The sequence below is a fragment of the Balearica regulorum genome, chromosome 4 (assembly GCF_011004875.1).
Source record: "Balearica regulorum gibbericeps isolate bBalReg1 chromosome 4, bBalReg1.pri, whole genome shotgun sequence".
Taxonomy (NCBI): Eukaryota; Metazoa; Chordata; class Aves; order Gruiformes; family Gruidae; genus Balearica; species Balearica regulorum.
Window position 1 is genome coordinate 73,322,866 of NC_046187.1, and position 16,850 is coordinate 73,339,715.

At 41.1% G+C, this 16,850-nt stretch overlaps 1 protein-coding gene and 1 long non-coding RNA gene across 3 annotated transcripts in view; one reads left to right on the top strand and one right to left on the bottom strand.

The window, feature by feature from the left end:
• The window catches only part of NSD2 (nuclear receptor binding SET domain protein 2), a 104,922-nt gene that overhangs the window by 79,060 nt on the left and 9,012 nt on the right, over positions 1 to 16,850 (bottom strand). The window lies entirely within an intron of this gene.
• On the top strand, positions 104 to 12,498 carry LOC142601791 (uncharacterized). 2 transcript variants are annotated; one of them, XR_012835434.1, is made up of 4 exons: positions 104 to 428; positions 3,798 to 3,930; positions 9,211 to 9,354; positions 11,911 to 12,498. It is a non-coding gene; the product is annotated as an uncharacterized LOC142601791 (long non-coding RNA). The 2 variants fall into 2 exon arrangements; XR_012835433.1 differs by lacking the exon at positions 11,911 to 12,498 and having other exon boundaries at positions 108 to 428; positions 9,211 to 9,449.

Below are 16,850 nucleotides of genomic sequence, written 5' to 3' on the forward strand. Positions count from 1 at the left end.
GCCCCCTCCTCCGGCCAGAACCAGCGCGAAAAATCCGGCCCGCTGATTGGGCGCCGCCGCTGCGCTGCCCCTGGAGCGGCTGTTTCAAATCCCCCCGCACGGAGCCGCCCGCACGCGCGGCCCGGCGGCGGCCGGGAGCAGCGCCAGCCGTAGCGCTCCGCCGGGGACGGCGGGAGCGGGGGCCGCTAGCGCAGCCGGCCGCGGGCTCGGAGCGCCGAGGGCCTCCCCGCCCGTCCTGCCAGGGCCGCCGCCGCCGGCGGGGAGGAAGAGGAGGGCGGGCCGGGTGCCAGGGGAGGGAAGGCCACGGGGCGAGGTGGGGCGAAGGCGGGAGCTGTGTGGGGCCCGGCCCGCTCAGGGAGGGCCTGGCTCGCTGCGGCGGTGTCCCCAGGTGGGCCAGAGCGCGTCGAGGGCCCGCCGGCCCCGCAGAGGTCGGTGGAAAACACTTATTTTTAGAATATTTTTTTTCTTACGTTCTTACTTATCTCGGCCTTGGGCACGGGGATGCTCGCCATGGGCCTCTCCCCCCGGTGGTCGTGCCCTCCTCACCCGCTAGCCTCAGCGGCCGTACACGTGTGCTCTCTGAAAACCCTGATTTAAGCCAAATGTTTTGACTTTCCGAACAACTGCACACAATTTGGAGGCTGTCGGATAGTTGTAAGAACCCAAGTGTGCCTGGCTGCGAATTACCCGGGCTGTCTCTTCTGGAAGTATGGCCTGGTTTGTTTTTTTTTTTTTAAAAGCTTGCATCAAAATAAGTACATGTGCTTGCAATTTGCCAATTGAAAGCACAGCTTTTTTTTTTTTTTTTTTTTAGGCCAAATCGTTAAATATCTGTCATGTTACGATAGGAACAAATATTCTCATGAACCGTTGCACCAGATAATGTAAAGCAGGTAATGGCCAACTTTTTCAAGCTTTCGATGGTTTGATGAAGGATTTTGTGGAGCACTGAGAACCTGTTCTCTGTACGAGGCCGAGAACGTGGTTCCTGGGTGCTATGGAGACTGTATTAATCCGGTAGCGAAGGGCCTAACGCAACTCCTGTGAAAGGTAAACAGGCGGTAATGGGAGAGGGGAACACCCCAGCATCACACTTTCTGGATAATGGTGAAATTACACCATCTGTTACAGAAAGGCTCAGATTTATTTTTTACATAATCCTTAATTTGTATGTTAAAATTTGACTGCGTTTCTGTGTGTGTTTAATGGTGGGTGCATCTTTCTTAGCATGGCAGTTAACAGTGCAAACTTAGTGTTAATTACTTAGTAATGAAAAACTTAATCATTGGCTGATTAAAACTTTAATCTCAAGGTGGCTGAAGGAAATGTGTCTGTAGTGATAAAGGTACCTTAACTTTTTTACAGCCTTTCAGTAAAAAAAAAAAAAAGGCAAAATACTGAGGTGTTAGGCAAACAAGACTTAGCTTCCAAATGTCAGTATTTACAGCATTAAAGAGAAAGATAAAGTGCCATCACATTTTAAAACAGCAAATTTGAATTTATTCACAACAGTTTCATCTACCAGCTTCCTTTCTGAAGTTCATTTATACGCATTTACGAAAAAAAAAATGTTTTCCCAATTAAATTTTATTTTCTAATTAAAAAGAGGCACTATTATAAACACAAAAAAATAGAAGTACAAATATTTGAATCCTGTTGTTTTGCTACATAAGGGCCTATACAGGTGTGCTTTTGTTCTATGATTGAACAATAGTATGAATGTATTAAAGGTACAAAGCCTGACATGTTTGCAGGGGTGCTTGCTGTTTCCCCCTCCCTGCCCACCCCCCCCCCAACAAAAAAAACCAAACCCACCACTCTTGCATAAGAAACCAGGTTAGTTATCAATAATTGGCATGCTACAAATGTGTTATCTACTTTCTCTTGGGAGTAAATTCTGTGTTCAGGCTCAATGATGGAAATCCATCTCTATGTATGACTCTAAAAGAGAAACAGATTTTTATTCTGTTCTTATTACTAATGCATAAGATCCTCCAGATAATGCAGTTCTCATGTTTGCCTTCTGTGTCAGTTGTTTAAGATTTAAGTGGAAGGATTTTGCTATCATGGTCAAGGTGACAACAAATCTTCCTTAGTCCTTTCAACTCCTATAGATCATTGGCCTTGTCTATGCTACTAAGATTTGCAACCATGTAATTACCTCCTGATAGACCCGCCATGCAAATTTCCAGGAAAGCTTATGCTGGGAGTTAACACCTTTAATTGCAATAGCACCAGTTTATACTGTACATAGACACTGATGCAAACTTCTTCAATGCCATGACCCTTTTAAGCAGAAACTGCACATGCAGGTTTTTAATTTAAAGAACAATTGCTTCCTTTCTTGAGCTTATATTGTGATAATAAAAATCTTTCAATTTTTCCATTGCAGTACACAGAGGCTGACTCTTTGAAAGTGGATATAGTTCTATTACACTTCTGAAAACTGAGTTCAAAAAAGTTTTAACTTCTGACGGTGTAAATGGATGCGCAGTGCAGAATGAGCTTGTGCTGACAAATAACAGGCACGCTACATTATACTTGACTGATGGCTTTGAAAGAGTTGAAAGTAAATGTCCTCTAATCTGTTTCTAGTAGTTGCAAACCCTCTTGGAGGTTTTATACTCTTTTATTACATTTTCTTGTGATTTTTGAATTAGCTAATATTTTTTAACAGTTTGTTTCTGGGAGAGCCAAATAGGTCATTGAAACCAAAAGATGTACAACTAGAGCAGACAATAGTATTCATTCATTAATGACTCCCATTTCATTTGGTCTCTAAAATTTTTATTGCTCTGTACTTTCAACTTTTATGGGTATATTGTGTTAAGAAATGGTATCAAGATCAATATTCCTCTGTTCAACTCAATAAAGGAATTTAAATAAATATAGTGGTTGCATATTGTTCTAGACATATTTAAATATTTTAGCGACTATCAATTAGTTACTAGGCTGAAAGACAATTTAAACACTTTTTCAAGATAATTTATTCAGCAATAATGGTAGCCAGTGCCCCTGACCTTAGGCATATGTTAGGATATGCTGAAATTCTGAAGCTGAAAGAAGATTTTTTTTTTTTTTTTTGTAGTTTTACTGCATTAGGCAGAGCTCAGAAACAAATTCCACTTATGTGGCACTGCTCAATGCAACAGTGCATCCCCCAGGGAGTTGGGTCAGCCCTGTTAACAAGGGGATGGGGCACATTTTGGGGTACTTCTTGCTTTTAGAAATAATGGAGATTAGCTGTCCCTGTGCTAAAGCTTTCCCTTTCTCCTGACAAAGGCCAATCATAATGACGGTGCAGTTAGCAAGCACGTTTAATCTCATTGTTGATCTTTGTGGCAGGAGCTTCATGTTTACATTTCTCTTCTGTACAGATCCTAAGGATTGATTGCTTTCTGAATTACTTTCTTGTATCCCTTTTTATTTTTGTTTCAGGATTTTAAATAATAATCTGTTTAGTAAATATTTTCCTGCATGCAGATCATCTTGGTGGCAATGTAAACGTAACTACAGGTAGAGTTAAACTGAAGTTACATGAGCGCAGTCAGTGAGTTAATCTGATATTCCCAAATTAGTTAGTACAGCTGCGCAGCATGTCCACAGTGTTTATGGTACTACAGGTGTTTAATGAGATAAGGACTGTATTCGGCTATACAGAATTTACAAATGTAGGTTTTTCTTGTTTCCCAGACTTTTCCACCTATTAGGGCTAAACACTGAAGACTTGTCATTCTACTTAAAAAAGCGAATGCACTGGAAAAGTCAATGCTGCCCGATGTCCTGTTTTGTTGTAGCACTGATGCAGAAATATCTTCCCAGTGTGGTCCCTCGTATCACCATTACTCTTTCACACTGTCAGCTTGGCAAGTCATCATCACCCGAGTGCTGACTTTGGCCAACAGTCCATCTTTTTCCTTTGGATTTACGGTGAGTAATCTTTGTTTCTAACCTGCCTGAACCCTATCTGAACCTATCCTTAGCTACGTTAGGTATAGCTAGACAGAGGTACTGATCCTTCAGCATGTCAGTCCATGTGTCATCATAACTGTTAAGAAAAATCTTTATCGGCATGCGTGCGTTTATGTCTTTGGCCATGCAACATGTTGCACGTTGTTTAATGTGGAGACAGCAAGTTGCTGATGTAGAATTAAGAAAGAATGAAGTATAAAACTTAAATCAGCATTTCAAAATATTTTATATTAAATGTAGCATAGTCATCCTAAAATTATAGTTTTTAAATACATTCTTGAGAACCTACATGTACATTTGCCAATTCATTTGAATGAAAGTTCATTGAGAATCGTTGTTTAAAAAATTCAGCATCATATATTAGAATTGTTTTTACTTTTAAATTAACTTGAAAATGAGAAGGTACAGGCTCTTCAGACTTTTCGTATGTTTTGTGTAATCTGATATAAAAATGGAGTAATAGTATTTTTTAATTGAAAGTTGATTCTTTGGGAAAAAGAAAATAATCTGCTTAGAGAATTTCAAATAGAATTAGTCTCTGTCCAAATGAGAGACATCTTAAGCGCAACTATAGCTTATAGCTTAAATACTGTTCAGAGTAAGAAATGATAACGTTGGTGAAAATATACAATTAAATGTGAATCTTCTTCATACTCTTATACACCAGTCTGTTTACCAGATACATTTTTAGTTTGGAAAAGAATGGAGTAAATGTCATTTTTCTCACAAATACCTGTTTCTGTTTGCATCTTTTGTGCTGAACCAAAGGAAGGGAAGTGTCAATGAGGGAGCAAAAGGAAGAGGAAAGTTGAAGACATGAGGGAGTGGGATACATCTTCAAGGGAAGGCAGAGGCCGGGAGAAAGGAAAACTGAGGAGCATGTCCCTGCTGTTTTCCAGTGTTGGGATGATAAAAAACAGCTGTATACCAATTCTAAGCAGCTAACATGCTCAGCCTAGTATAAATAACTTCAGTGTGCTAATAAATTTATCTATAGAAGTTATATGTCCTTAATTATCTTCAACATCAGTATGACTTAATTTAAACATTGCTGACATCCAGAATAAAATAAATCTAATCTATGTAGAAACACACAGCTTGAGGATTCAAAACACATTAACTCTTCCATCCATTGATAGCATAGTATGTTACTGTGTTTATGAACATAAATTAAATCTCATTTAGAAGTATAAATACTGAAATACATTCATAATCAGAATTAATGTTTAGAACTACAGAGCAAAACTACAGGGGTTTTTTGCAATGTTTGGTATGCATTTCTAGATCTTGGCTTGTTAAGGGTAAAGCTTAACTCCGTAACTCTTAGCTTTTGAGGAGCCATAATGTAGGTTTGAGTGTTAATTCTGCTGCATTTCAGATTACTGACTTACGCTTAATCTTGACGTAATTATTGTTTAGCGATAAACACAGTGTATAAGTTATATAGCAATGTAAGTCTTAAAGGTTTTTACTTTTTTTTTTCATGTTGGCAGAGAAGTGACTATTGATATTTCCACTCTATGCCAGTGCCAAAGAATAAAGTTTATTAAGGGTTGAATAGGCCAGATAGATAATGCTACTTCTGTTTTCAGCAGACTCTAATGCAGTGTTTTATTTTGCACATATATTAATCTTTGCTGCCTCAGTACAGAATGGTGAGGGTAACTATGTCGGTCCTAAAGGTTAATTTCATTCTTTTTTAAGGCATGCCATTATTCTGTTAACAGTAATTGCTCTTTTTTGAATGATTAATTTGATCATATGAACTGTTTCTAATTATGTTGGTGGCTGGCAATTTCCTGTACTGAGAAATCGTAGCTGTGATCATATCCCATTTACTCAGTATATATGCCTTGAGAAAAATGCTCATTGACAGACATTTTCAGAAATATCCACTAATTCTGAGAACTGTTTGGAGACTTTATATAAAGATGCCTAGCACTTGTTTTATATTGGTGTTGAGTACGTGCAAATGTACTTGACAAAAGAGGGCTGAAACAACTGGATTTGAGGCATAGGATGAGCAGGTTTGCAAACGCAGGCCCAACTGCTAAATTATCACCCGTGCTGTTTTCGCACAGCACAAGACGTGTTTCTTGCACATTTTACCATGTTCTTACACTCTTCTTGAGCTGGATATGCTTGCTCTTCTAAGCTATATTTGTTCGCTTCAGTTATAATTAATGAGCCAGAGCTTACACTGTGCAAATCGGTGCAGGCATTTTATGAGACACCCTTGCTTGGTGAACAAGCCCTAGCAGGGAGTGAAAGGTGGCTGCTGAGCTGCCTGCAGGAGTTACACTGCGGTTCACTGTCAGCAGCTCAACCCTAAATTCAAGAGTGATCCCTCTGTGGCAGTTCTGGCTCCAGCACTGAATCTGCATCCAGTTTACCTACAGTAGAAAAACACTGGACTGTCTCAGCTGCATTTACAGCAGCTGAACTAAACTGTGATTCAAATGGAGAATACGCTCAGCAGAGAAGAGGTGTTAGGCTTGGCCAGCGTGTAGGAGACAGCCTACAGGAAAACTCACCCACTCTACGCTGTCTCATGCCGAAGCTGGGCATGGTTGTAGTACCATTGCACTAATAATAGCATCATTCCCATGGACACAAACCATTGTGTGTTGGACACTCCTCCTTTTGCAATTGCTACAGCAACTGGGCATGCGGTATTTGCTGAAGGGCTGAGGTTATGAGCATCTTCTGGGTTTGAGCTGGTTCTTCAAGGCAGGAATAAACTGTTTGCATTGATCCAAAGGAGGAGATAGGCATTTCAATGGCACTCAGAATTCGGGAGTCTGACCTGTGATTCAAAGCCCCAGCTTCTGTCTCATCCCAGAAGTCCTTTATAAGGGCTAGAAGAGGTACTTCTGCATCTGACCGAAACTATACCACTCCCAGCATGCAGCTCACCTAAAATACCAGAATCGCAAAACCCAGCATTCCCTCCGGTCATCTGACGTGGAGGCCTTCAAAGTGTGACTAAATGCTTTGCTACAGAATACCATCTTAAATGCACATTCTACATGTGTTCCCTGTTTCATGTACATGTGTAAAACTGTTACATTTGACTTTTACTTGGAGTCACTCTGGCAAATATATGTACTTAGCGTTATGCATGCAAGTTGTCTCTCTGCTGCCCCCAACTCTATATGTTTCCATACAGCTGTAATCCCCAGTGCCTGCAGAGAGTCTGGTCTAGTCCACTCTACACCTGGAGGAAGGAATAGCTGCATGCCTTTTTGTGTTCCCTGATTTGCAGGTAACCTCTCCCCAAGGATTTTTGCAGGCAGCAGCCTGCCTGTAGGCTTGCTATGGGCATGTCCCTCACGATATATTAAGGAACCTCGTCAGACTTTCGCTGGTTAGTTAACGTTGGACCTGTGATCCCCACCCTTCATACACACACATACTGGGTCTCCAGCCATATCACCCTCCCCGATCGCTGTTGCTGCTTCTGAGGCTGGGACGTAGGACCCGTTTGCGAATCGGCTCGGGCGCTGCTGCCGTTCTCAGCCTGGCAGGCAAAGGTAAACTAACTCCCTTCATGAATGGGTCACAAGTTCCTGCTTCAGACTCCTGGGCTCGGGAGCTTCTGCTGCCCAGTTACAGTGCTGCGTGGCCATCTGCCTGAGGCCATCCTCAAAGTATAATAAATTAGGAGGCATGCTCTGAGAATTTACCAGTTTGCTGACTGCATGAACTGAAGGATGAAATCAGAAGGATGCTTTGGAAAAGCTTTTTACAATGCAATATAAACATAGTAACTAGGACTCTTGAAAGGTCTATGGATATGCCCGTGCTGGGACAGTTGCTGGGCCTAGCTGATGCAGGAAAGAACATAAAGAAGTCATTGATTCAGTGGGAAACATTTACCCAAGAGTAGTGTTTGAACAGCTCAGGTCTCGGAACAGAATTCCACTTTGATAGCGGTCAATAGTCATTTAAAAATGTACTGTGGCTTGTAAGAATTAATTTCTAGGTCAGCTTAAATAATCAGTTATCCTATTCTTCCATTTCTCTTTCATGGCATTGTAGGCAAATTAATTGTATGTTAAGTCTTAAATAATTTTAAAGATTTGATTTATGACCCATCTATACTTGCCTTCTGAAAACTCTCAAGGGCAGAGACTTAAAAGTCTCACATGGCACCTGTACAGGGGCCCTCGGCATGTAGGTGTCCTGTAAGCAATATTGAAATATAAGCGTTAAATAATGGCGTCTTCTGAAGGTAAGAACCATGGGTTTTTTGCAACCTTTTTGCATACTCGTGAGTATGTGCCAGGTAGATGAGCACTCTGGAGTTTGCAGGATGAACTCCTTTTGAACAGTAATCATCCCGCCTCAGTATGATTCCTAGGGAGAAAATCTTCTCTTGTCCAAGATTTTTGGATTTATGTAGGCTCCATGGAGTTCACTGGTGGGTTTATTTGGCAGGTGGGCCTTATTAACCTGCCAGCAAGGGACTGTTTGACCTGCTTGGGTTTGTACAGCTTGTAAATAAAGATTCTGTCAGGGAAGAGATTCTCTTGTGCTTCGGACTATTTATATCTCTTATAACTGTGGCTGTTAAAGCTTATAAAGAAACAGAAGGTCTGGGATGTGAGACAGAAAGCCCTGAGGGAGCCTTACGTGTTGTATTTGGATTGCTGTGTTAATATCCTAAAATAAACACAGCATGCCAGAAAGCGGGGAATACTTTTATTGTAATTATTATTAACTCAAAGACTTAAATTGTTGGTTATTGAATGGAGTATGGCTGAGCTTGGCTGCAGAGGACAATAAAATAACCTCTTAATTTAACACTAGCAGCTATTGGCAATCAATGGGAGTCAGACATTAATCAGCTTCATTTCCCTCTTTTTTTCTTTACTTTTTTTTTTTTTTGCATTGTTCTCAAGTTTAATAATTACTCGTAATAATACTTTTACAGCTCAGGCTAATAATGAATACAATAAGTTTACAATAAATTGTAATCATAAACTATGACTCTCCATCAACGGAATTACTTTAATGGTGCAGAAATATTGTGTTGAAAGGTATGTTGTATTTCAGATTAAAAAAAAAAAAAATTCCTTTAGGAAATGTTTCAGTCTGTCTAGAGCAGGTCTGACAACAGGGTCCTCTCTAACTCTGTAACATGTCATTTTTAATAGGTGTCTCTGAATCAGCAAAAAGACTTTATATCATTTTATTTGTATTACTTATGTAAGAAAATGTTTTTCTCTTATTCAGAAGCCACCAGTTTGGACTAGTTGAACAAGAGCAGTAATTTTTGAGAAAGGTTTCCTCCTGCTTCAGCTGACCTACTCAGACACCTAAGTGCTACTGAAGATCAAATGACACCAGGTTCAGCGTCTGCCAGCGTTGAGATTTTGAGTCTGCATTCCTCCTTGTTCCTTCATTTGAAAGTCAATTTTGCAATATTTCTGCCTTCTGTCCTGAAAGGGCTCAATAAATGTTCTTTGACCTTAGTCAGGTTAGACTGATCTGCTACTTATGCATTCTAGTGATATTTTAAAATATTAACAGTCACCAGTTTATAGAGAATCTGTTGAATTTACGATTACAGACATACCGGCTGCAAAAGTACTTCAGCCAAGAGTTGCTGCTGCGGCCCAGGAGGACTTGATGTTGGGGAGGGACGGGTAGGGCATTACCACTGACGTGCGCTCAGGGGAGAAAAGCTTCCAAATTGTGCTAGGCACCAAAACTTAGGTGGTGGAAGGCCCTCAGGAGAGATGCCAAGGCAAGCAGTGCCCTTTCTTGTTTTGTTCCACCTCTTTTCCAAATGGGCATCTCTTCGATGAGCTGGATTGCCTGGCTCCCAGCCCTGCTGTGATGGGGACTGGCAAACTGCTGTGCACCTGTTCCGGAGGGATTAGCCACCGGTGACAGCCCATACCCAGAATTTCCTCCACAGATGCTAGTACCCTTCAACAAGTGAGTCAGAACCATTTGACTTAGAGCTTTTTATAGTTGTTGTTGAGGGTAATGATAATCATCCTCATAAAGTCTAGTTCTTAATCTCATACTTAATGGTTTGCCATTGGTCGAAGGAGAAGATACCATGCTGTTCTTCACTGCCATCCCTATCTGCTTTACCAGCATAGCAAAACAGCGTTAAGCTTCTACAATCATCTGTCATTATGTTGGAAAGCGAGTGTTGTCTGGTGGATAAGATGCCAGGCTGAGTCCAGAATTGACTCTGCTAATGAATTCACCACTGGTAAATCTAAGACTATATTACTTTCTCTGCTATTTTGATTTTCTTATCGATAAATACATTCATTTGAGAATTCAATAAACAGCTCATGCCGAAAATCAAGCATGCCAGGACCGGTTAGCAGAACTGGGCTTTATGTTAATTTTTCTAGTCCAAAGACTCAAATATTGTCTGTATTGTATTCATATATGTTGATTATTACTGTATTCATATATAATTGATTATAAAAATAATATGCACTGTTTTTTTCTCTTTCATCCACTACTTACAGGCCTTTGTCATTCTAGTAGAAAACAGATTTTGATACAAATAATTTATTTTATTACTTTTGAAAATTGTGTCCATATAGCTGAGGGAATAAACATCCTAAATTTGATTCCACCCAAGCTGTTGTTTGGGGTTTTTTTTCCTCTTTTCTTTTTCCTTTCTACAAATACATAAAAAGAATCGGGCACTTCCTGCTATGCCCTAAGCACAAATTTAGTTCCTGCTATATCCACTCTAACGTATTCAGGAAGGAAGGAAGGAATAATCTCTCTGAGGCTGTAGTGCTTTTACAGTGGCTGCGGTAGCTGTAGCTCAGACTGTCTGGAAGTGAAAAATACGGGAGGAATTGTGAAATGTTTGATCTTTGGGAGTAACAAGGAAAGGGCCCGTTCATAGGTGAGAATAATATGCTTGGACTAGCATCGTACAATACAGTGAAGCGGAGAGGAGACTACTATCTGCTAGAGTTAAGGTATTCATACTAGCCACAAAACGCACTGAATAAAAAGAATTTTTTTTTTTTTTTCCTAAAATAAACCCCTCCATTTTCTGGCTAGGATAAAATAAGATAGATTAGGTACCACTTGTAAAAGGTGGATTTTGTGAAAGAGGAGGATGTTAAGTGCTATAGAGAAGAAGGATTTGCAAGAGAAGGGTGATAAGATAAAGATTCGTCCAAAACAGGACTGGGAAGTGGCTAAGTGGGAACTGCGAGCTGAGCGCGTGGGAGGAAGGCGGCAAGCATTCATTTCACCCAACGCTGAGAACAGAAAGGAGGCGCGGGTGGGGGGCAGATTTCTGTTTCTTAGTCTGCTTAAAATGAAATGACCTGTTGATTTCAATTCTGGAAGGTATTAAAACTGTGCTCACTGGGCTTTTAACGTACATTTATTTATCAACCGGTTTGTTGTGAATACTTTGTACCTGTCCTTTCCTCTAATTACTCTCTTTACCTCACCAAAAAATATCCAAGTAGTAACACAACCAACCTGATTCACCTTGCAATTCAGTACGATTCTACTTGATTTAGATCCAGCTATTATTTTTAAGCAGCGCAGTGTAGGGCTGCTCTAGCTTTTCACCTGCTAGTGGTCTGACAGGTCCAATGCCCCCTCCCACCAGAGATAAGCCTTCCCCAGGCCCCTGTGATGAGCAGATGTTAGGGGAGAATAGCATAGAATAGGTTATACTGCTGGTGCGGGAGGAAAACAGAGCTGCCTTTTGTGTAGTATATCAGGAATCAAGCTCTGGCCCTGTTTTGCCAAAAATTAGCTGTTTTAATAAACGTTTCCTGCAACTTTTAGTAAATGGATTGGTTCATGCTTTAACTTATTAATATGCCTTATCTTTGCAATAAAAAATGTATCTAATCAAGAGAGATTTCTGAGTGATGGAGTGGATTTGTGAAAACATCCGCATAATGTTTTTCCACTTGCTTGCAGCCCTGTGCTTGGATTTGCTGGCTGAGACAATGTTTGGAGTAAAGCCACGTGATCAATCTGCATTTTCTTGCCGTCTTCCTGAGCTGTTGCACCACTCTTTTTCATGCTAGGTATTCTGTTGATCTATAGATCTAAGCTCCTTCTTTTAAGGGTAATAAATCAAAATTATACAGTGTTTAGGATTTCAGTCAGAGAGATTATGTCAGAATTAGAACATTCCTGAGTGAAGGTCATATAAATCAATCATTCGGTTATTCCATTTTCAGTTTCATTGTAATGAACAGTACCCTGCTTGCAGTGAGAAAGCTTATGGTGCTAGAATACTGATAAGATGATATTGCATTCAGAGTACATTTTCTGCTATTGGATGAAATCTGCAATGCGATATATGACATATATGCAAGGGTCTGTGTTGGAAAGCCTTGAAATTGTCACATTATAACATTCTAGGGATGAGGTTGGTTTGCAAAATCACTGAATAATCTTTATTGCAGAAAGAATTTTAATGAACAAAGTAATAACAAAGGTCTTGTAGTAGAAATGTAAAAGAAAAGCATACACTCTTTCAAAGCTGTCATATTAAACAAGTTAATGGGATTTTGTTGTGCATTCTTAACACTGGGGTGTAATTTTTACCTGGGTAGTAATGCCTAACAATTAACATCACTTTTCATACTTAAAATACTTGACAAGTGATGTTGCTCACAATAACGTAATATAGCTAAGTAGCCATTTTAATTGCTTGTGAAACTGTAAGACTGAGAATAAGGAACTGGGGATTGGGATCAGATTGATGGGATTTGGTGTATGCTGCTGATTATTCAGCCTGTTGTCCAAATTCCTTGATCATTCACACATACAACCTATAAATACTTCCTAGTGTATATATTGAGCCTGTGCTCGCAGGACAGTATAAAGCAAATATTACTCTTTGAACACACTCCTACTGTACCCTGAGGAAGTAGCTAAAGCATGTGTACCTCTATTTATTTATTTACTATACACAGCCCCCCACTGACATGCCAATATACCAGAGCTGGTATATTCCAGCCTCTGTGCTGGCTTAATTCCCGTTCCCCGAACTGCTCTTCCCACCAGCTTTCCCCTGGGTTAGACGTCTTTGGTTACCACTCAACCCTGATTTACATGTGGCTTACTCCAGTTTCTGTGCGACCCTGCCCTGCCCCTGGAGGAGGAAGAGGAGGAAGAGGAGGAAGAGGAGGAAGAGGAGGAAGAGGAGGAAGAGGAGGAAGAGGAGGAAGAGGAGGAAGAGGAGGAAGAGGAGGAAGAGGAGCTCTCCAGGGTTCTGCTCAACCTGAGGTGCAAGGATTTGGGGAGGAATACCTCAAATCTACCCTTTGAGCCAGCCAGCCTGAATCACTGCAGAGATAAGGACATGCCCAATGGCTGTGGAGGGCAAGCAAGGCATCAAACTGGTAAAGGCTCTCCATTGCAAGGTTACGGAAGGAAATGGGAATTCTGGCAACTCTCTATCTACCTGCCTGCAGCGTGATGTTCTGAGCAGTGCTCCAAGCGTGGAGCCTGCAGTCCTCTGCGTCGGGTTTCTGGAAGGGTAGTACACCAGTGGAGGTGGGACCAATGGTTGCACCGGAGGAGACAGTTGAGGCGGAGGCGGGAGAGTTTCAGGAGCAATGGTGAAGTTGTGAGCTCACCAGAAGTGGGCCTGCAGCTGATGGATTCGATTTCTGAGGGTCCATTCAAGAGTGATCTCATGGTGCTGGGAATTGCAGGGTAGTCCTGAAGCAAGATGCATAGTTTTTAAACAAAATTTTCAACAGGAATTTTTAAGGAGGTGACTTGACTTAAACATTATCTTTCTGGTTGTACTGGAAATCTAACAACATCACCTTTTCAGCAGCAGCTTCAGCTGGAATATTTGAGAGTCAGCCTCTCCATGCTACCTGATAGATTGACCTTGACTTGGGCTACGCAGTCGGGGAAAACATCTGCAGAGTTTTTACACTGCGCTGAGCCTGCTGTTGTGGAGTATAAGAACTGAGGGATGACAAGCTTCAGACAAAGCACAAGGACCACAACGACTGGTGATGATAACCGTGTGAAAAATAGAAGCACCAGAAGGAATGGGGAAGAGATAAAGGGGCACAGTAAGAAGCGCACTGGGATACTACACAGCTCTTCAGGAAACAATCGTAGATGTTAAGCAGCTCGTTAGGGAGGAACAAATCTCTCCAAACCGTAATACCAGGCCTGGCCGACTACAGCGAGAACGCGAGCGTGGGTTGTGTGTGCCTCTGCACTGCGGAGGCTTGGAGACAGGTTTCCCACAAGCACACGTGCACACAAGCTGGGACACAGCGATATACAGGTAACCTTGGTGACAGAGGCAGGACTGAAACACGCATATTCAGAGCTCCCAGCTCTGTGCTCAGACCACCAGGCTACCTTCTGCCTTTCTTTATCAGCAGCGACAAAATACAACAGTCACTGCTGCAGGCAGAGGAGGCTAATGGCAGCAACACTAGGCTTGCCCTATTTCTCGTACTCTTTCTGTGACCAGAGATCAGACAAAGGGACTCACAGACCTTTGGTTTAGCCCAGTGCAGTTGTTCTAGTTCCCGTAATGCCAAACGAAGCCATCATCCAACCTAAATAAAGAATGGGATGTGCCACTGTACGTTTGTTTACAGCGTCTTAATAAATTCTAGAACAAATGTACTCAATTTGGAAGCAAAAGAACATTTTCTTACTGTCAGCTCTACAAGCTGGTCTTGAAAGCTGATAGTCACCGGGTTCTTTTTTCCCCGTACATCAATGCAAGTAAAGCTCTGGAGACAAAATCCGTGAATTTCTTCTGCAGTGCCTTCTCCCCGCCTTCACATCCCGCCTCAGCGCCGTCTGCAATTCTTACCTTCGGCAGGTTTATGAAATGTCTCAGCTGAATAAAAATATGTTGTTACTGATATAGGAGAAGGATTGGAATTCATTTTGTCTTTATTACAGTGAAATGAAATTAGTTATGTTGACATCTCAGTTATGAAGGGCGCAAAAGTTACAATGTTTTTTTACCCATGTAAGTAAAATGGCTGTTGATAATCCTGATATGCTACATAGCAAAATTATTTTTGCATGATGCTGTTTCACAAAATAATGTCAATATATAGATTGGATAGGTGTTAGTAGGAGCAGCATTCACTCAGAACAAATAATCCATGATCTTACTTTGGTTTAGTTAAATTCCAGTTTATCTTCATTTCATTCATTCTCCTTAAGTTTGCCATAATAAAGACTCTGTTGGGATTCTAATTAGTGGCTTTTGTGGAACACCATTACCACAATGAACTGAGAAAAAGGTCAGTGCCTCAAGGAATCTGGAATACTTAGACTGGAGCAAAATGTCTTTCCTGTTGGTTTATTTAGGTAATTCAAAGTTTTAAACAGAAAGATAACAGACAATGATTAATGCAAAGCCTACTATCACTCGAGAAGTGTATTATTATCAAAGACTGACCTAAAAATTTCTTTCAACCAGATCTGTCATTTTTCATTTGGAAAATATTGGCTTGTTCATCTTGTTTTTTGAAATGTGCTTAAGCAGACAAAAAAATCAGAGTAGTCAGAGAAAGGAAACACCTTTGAGATTCATCCCTAATATATTTCCATTAATCTCAATGGAGCAACAGCAATAGTATCTAGCCTATACACTCTGCAAAGGAGAGAAATGCAGTTCCATAGACAAAAGGCATGGTCTGGTTAAATCAATTTCTATAGCATCTTGTCTCGACATATTTGAGAGCACTATCTTTCTCAATTAATGTCAGCTCTGCTCTGGGAATACTCTTTGGTAGTTAACTGTTGCTGTTAGAGAGCTAACTTGAGATATAACACAGCTGGCTTATGTATTTTGCTGTTAATATTTTTTGTAATGGAACAACAAATGCAAAGCGAACAAACTACTAAGCAGAATGCAGGAGATTTTCCACCCAAATAAATCAACTTTAAGGATAAGAAAACCCAAATGTAAATTTATTTTGACTGACTCCAGACAGGAAAAAAAAAATCCATTACAAACCTCAGGAACCCATTTAAGGTAGGTCTTAGGGTTTTCTTGTTCCCAGATTTCTAAGTCTCCAGCATACTGGGGGTTGCAGACGTGCCTCTGTGCAAACACCACCAATCTCTAGAATATTTCATTTTAAATTCATTCTTGGACAGCTTCATTACTTTCATCTCCACTTACATCAAAGTCAAAGAAAACCCTCGAACAGCTCAACTCCTCACATAGTAGAAGAATGGGGGGAGAGCAGACATCGTGTTTAAAGGGTATCCAGAGAACACCGACTGTATTTGTGAGAAGGATCATGGAGCAAAGAAGAAGAAAGCAAAGTGAAGAACGAAGCTAATGGAAAGTAGGTAAGTGCCAGGCAAATGTTTAATGCCCATCTCCTCGTGGCTTTCATGGGTAACTACCCACTAGAGGGAGATAGACTGTAACTTGTTGCCAGGTGGATTATGGCAGAAGTTGGACTTTGTACTGGTAAGCAAGCCAGAGAAGATGCGAGTTCCCTACCCTGGCAGAGTTTCATGCTGCAAAGTTCTGTGCAAGTCACCAACTGGACCGAAATCCTTTCTCTTTCTGACCTGGCTTTCATTACACTTTTCTTCAAAACATCCCCATCTCTGTCAACCTTTTGTTGTTTGTTTGTTGTTCTTTTGTTGGTGGCAGCAACACCTGGAGTTGTAAGGATGGCAGGAAGAGTGTTCTGCTTGTCTAGGACTAACAGCCACAGCACGGTGAGCCATGCGTGCCTCACATCAAGTGGCTTGAGACCCACCAGCAGTGACCCTTCAGTCCACCTCAGACACCTCCTTAGTTCCAAATTAGGACTCGCATCCTACGGTTTTCATTAGCTGCCGATGGGTAATGAGTTGTGGTCTCTTATTCTCACCTCTGTTTGCAG